The sequence below is a fragment of the Salvelinus sp. IW2-2015 genome, unplaced genomic scaffold, assembly GCF_002910315.2.
Source record: "Salvelinus sp. IW2-2015 unplaced genomic scaffold, ASM291031v2 Un_scaffold10728, whole genome shotgun sequence".
Taxonomy (NCBI): domain Eukaryota; kingdom Metazoa; phylum Chordata; class Actinopteri; order Salmoniformes; family Salmonidae; genus Salvelinus; species Salvelinus sp. IW2-2015.
The window spans coordinates 1-4,607 of NW_019951986.1; the positions used below are offsets into that span (position 1 = coordinate 1).

At 43.1% G+C, this 4,607-nt stretch overlaps 1 long non-coding RNA gene across 1 annotated transcript; it reads right to left on the bottom strand.

Moving 5' to 3' along the window:
- Positions 1 to 1,204: 1,204 nt before the first annotated feature.
- LOC112079980 (uncharacterized) lies at positions 1,205 to 2,480 on the bottom strand. The gene is made up of 3 exons (XR_002896098.2): positions 2,460 to 2,480; positions 1,645 to 1,735; positions 1,205 to 1,307 (listed from the first exon to the last, which is right to left on the bottom strand). It is a non-coding gene; the product is annotated as an uncharacterized lncRNA (long non-coding RNA).
- Positions 2,481 to 4,607: the final 2,127 nt, after the last annotated feature.

Below are 4,607 nucleotides of genomic sequence, written 5' to 3' on the forward strand. Positions count from 1 at the left end.
TTTGGATCTACAGTTATCATACTCTACTGGAGTAAGTTACACCACAGTACACTAATACCTACATGCACCGTACAACACCACCAGTAGAGTACCCCTTTGGTCTCAAGCCACACAGTACTGAGTAGCAGGTCTGCAAGGTACCACTAGTGTTTGAGATCAGATGTGAGATTGATCTGGGTTTTTGGTTTATGCTATCCTTTTTAAACTATTGTGATGTTATCGAATTATATGACACAGTATTCAGTGGACTGTGATAAGTAAATACAGTTTTCATGTTTCAGTGAAACACTTTCTGTTATTTTTTCATTTCACCCCTAGGAGTATAAAGACATGAAGGTGGTGGTGTCTCAGTCAGCTGGGGATGCAGAGGGATGATGCTGAGGGCTGTCTGTGCTGATGCCTGAGGGCTGTCTGGGTAGTGCCGAGGGCTGTTTTGGGAGATGCCTGAGGGCTGTCTGTGTGATGCCCGAGGCTGTCTGTGGTGATTGCCGAGGGCTTGTCTGTGGTGATGCCGAGGGCTGTTGTGGTGATGTGAGGGCTGTCTGTGGTGATGCCCAGGGGATTGTCGTGTGGAGTGCCGGTAGAGGCTGTCTTGTGGAGACTGCCGGACGCGTGTCTCTGTGACGCTCGCTGTCGTGGTGTGAGCGATGCTCGGACGTGGCGTTCTGTGGAGATGCCGAAGGGACTTGATGCCTGTGTGAAGAATCAGCCGACCGAGGGACTTGTCTAGTGGAGATGCCGAAGCGCTGTCTAGATAGGAGATGCCTGAGGGGAGGGCTGTCTGTGGAGATGCCCGAGGGCTGTCTGCGGAGATGCCCGACAGCTGTCTGCGGAGATACCGGAGGGCTGTCTGTGGAGATGCCTGAGGGCTGTCTGTGGTGATGGGGGGGAGGAGGGGGGCTGAGGAGTATTTCTGTCTGTAATAAAGCCCTATTGTGGAGGAAAACTCATTCTGATTTCCAGGCCCACCCGTGGCTGCGACCCTGCCCAGTCATGTGAAATCCATAAATTAGAGCCTAATGAATTTATTCCAATTGACTGATTTCCTTATATTAACTGTAACTCAGCAAAATCTTTGAAATTGTTGCATGTTGCGTTTATATGTGTGTCACTTGATTATCCTGTTATTCTATCGTCATCTTCTAGTTGAAGAGAATATCAGGGAGGGTGTGTTGTTGACAAACAGGCTATACCACACACACCTAGAGAAGTGGTGGTGGGAACATAGACATCTAGTTTCTCCCCCTCTCCTTCTCCATAGGGAACGTTGAGGAGGGTCTGGGCCAGGCCACGGGCACGCTCCGTACCTGCACACGCACCAAAAACATGCACACGGAGAAATATACAGAGACACACCTTTGTTTACTTTGCAAAAATATATATTTTGACTAAACTGTAGTGTAACCTACGGATACAGAATTACGTGTTAAACATACGGGGCACAACAACAATATAAGTCAAACCAACGACATACAGTTGGTTACTTTCCAACCATTCATTTCATTATTCGCACTGCGGGCACCACCCATATGTCACGGCTAGTCTAAAGATCCCTATAGCAATCAGTTGGCTATTGCTCTTCCCTGAACCCACACTCTTGTCAATAATCAACTTTATCGGCTAGTTAATCAAACATCGACAGACCTTCTTTGAGCGCCGTCACGTGGGATTTGATAACGTCGTCTGCCGACATTCTGTGCGACCACTGGCTGGGCGAAAACTGCCTCTCTAGCTCCTGTCAAAGTAACCACACAGAAGTGTGTTGTGAATCGGGGCGGCCATACGTACCAGCCGGTTGGAGTCGGAACATTAGCTCATAAAGATCAGGCAGACAGCGAGGGCGCAGTCCAACAGCGCCCTCAATCGGTAGACATTCGGAACTTTTTATTAATATCAGAAGTCAACATACAGGTTTTTGTTTATACTTTTGTTGTTTCAACAGTGAACTAAAGTATTTATAATCGATATTTAGATATGAGAAACGGTGCTTTATTTTATAGTAATAATGGCAAATGGATAGGCAAAGTTTAGAAATGAAGAGAGTAGGTTCTGAAAAAGAGGAACTAGGCTACTTTAGACATTATTATATATTTCGAACAGTTGTTAAAATACTTTGTTATATAAAGGTTCAATTTTAAAAATGGAATACAAAAAATGGAATAACACCAGGTTCATATGTTAATATAGCATGTTGATTTGTTATTAACCATGCCTGCCTCCTGGGGAATAGGAGAGCGCGTACTTACGAGACACGCACATATTTGTGCTCTTCAAATGTTGTGTATTTTCTTTTGGATGCAGGAGAGAACTATTAAAACAACCTGATATCCGAGGTCCACGTCTTTAGTCTCAATCAATCACACACAGCGCAGAGCTACAGCTGCACCGGGTACATATTTACAGTACAATGTCTACTGTATGAACAGACACAAAACGTACATCATCTTAACATCACTTACATCCTTATTCATATCCTTCCATCAAGCTGCAAACAACATCGAGAAATCAGCCTAGTCCTCCCAACTGCAACGCTATATGGATTTAAACAGCACGGTTAAAAATACATTAGTTTCCAATTGCGCGGTCACCATCGCGGAGTGTTTCTTGACTTAAATGTTAATCAAATTATCAAAACCAAATCAGCTTGTGAGATATATGTATCTTGACATTTAAAACCCAGACTAGTTCTTACTTGTCATGCTGTAGGTCCATGCTGCGTCCATATCCCTATCCGGAACTAGTTAGGCGGCTATCTTTGGCATATTCATGTTGACCACCAAACAGTTTCTTAACTGTCATTATGACTGAGCGTGGATCCTATGGAAAACCACCGCCACTCGCTCTGCATCACTCATGCTGATTTAATAAGAAAATTAGATTTTCAGTTCAGTTATTTTAGGAAAAAAAAAGTATCAACAAAACTATACAACAGCACTATGACCATACCCTCGTCCCATCCCTTTTTTAAAACCACCTGCCACCTGTCCTAGCGAGTGAATGCTACAGTTCATCAGGCATAAATGGCAAAAGATTCCTATAATATACTAATAATGTTTCTAATACTGTTGAATACTAATGTTAAAAGTACAACACTACAGTAGCTTGTTACGAGCTAGTGCTTGAGAGATCGCTGATTTTACACTCGTAAACCGATCACAATGCACGTTACCATTTGGCGAGGCTTCTACAAATCTCCTAACGACTAACTCTGATATTATAGTTACGTTGCCACTCAAGTCTGACTTGGTGGATATTCACCTGACTGTGTTAAGGTACAAAATCTTAGCGTGTTATCAATATATCTAGCCCGTGTCCTTAACAACAAATATTAAACACCCTGGATTTGAAGATCTAGCCAACTCTGAAACCCTATCTGCCCCTTTTTGCCCAGGGAGAACATTGGCCAAAAGGAGTATCTCGCAAACAAACAGAGAGACAGGATGCAGTAGCTTGTGAGTGTACAATCTCACCAGAGAAATCTTAAACGTTACAATCAGCTTGCCACTGCATGATGCAGTTGCATGTTCATTTAGTGTTGTTTTAAGCGTACATGAATTATAAAAAAGGTTTGCACGCAGGGGTAGAGGAGAAGAGGCAAGAAGAAGAGGAAAGAGAGGTAGAGGAGAGGAAGAAAAATGGAAGCAGAACAGGGGACATAAACGGCATTGTCTCAAAAATAAATGTGAACGTACCTGATCTCTGTCCTATTGGCTTCCGTGATGGAATTGGCAAGATTCTTGGAACATTTCAAACACTCCATTAATTAACCTTATGTTCACAATATTCCTAATAATTTGAAAAAGTACTCTGCATTCGGAGGAGGCGTAGGAAAAAAGATTGACGAATATAGAGAGACCCGCCGCGAAAACAGGAGTGAAATTCTGGTAAACATTGATCAGGTCACTGAACGAACCCAATCAGCTCACCAGAAAATAATCCACGTTGACAAACGCGTCAGTAGTCACACTTCGTCTTCTGCGCGGAGACTTGTTAATTATACTCAATACAAATGCTTGTACTTTCTATTAGCTTGAAACATAACTCATTTGTATATGTACGGAGCTCCATTGTATTAACATTATCTAGACAATTCATGATAATACTCTAAGGCACTACTGTATAGGCCTAGGCTATCAAAGAGGTGCGTTCTGTGTTACGTGATTGTGCATGTATCGTCTAGTTTAGTTATGTAAACCCCTTTTACCTCACCCAACACATGGATTTCATGTTACTCCACACACAATGCTACAGTTACACCCCAGCGTACTAATGCACCTTTTACATTGGCCGGCTGCATTTCTAACGAGCTGTTATTGCTTGCCATCAAGTTACGTGGTTCACTAACTGTAATTGGTACAAAATCTTAACGTTGTCGTTTAACAAAAAACAAGCTGTTTATGTAGAATCTGGCAACTGAACGTCTTTGCCTGAGAAACATTGTGACAACCCGCAGACACTCGTCCCGCAGACCCGTTGGACCCAACTGTCCTCGATGTCGTTGTTTTTCTCCTGCCTATCTTTGTCCAATTCCAAAGGTTCTCCGGTGTTTGCCTATCGGAGTCTATCTGCTTTGTTACATTCAACGAACAAACATTTCACGTCGGCAA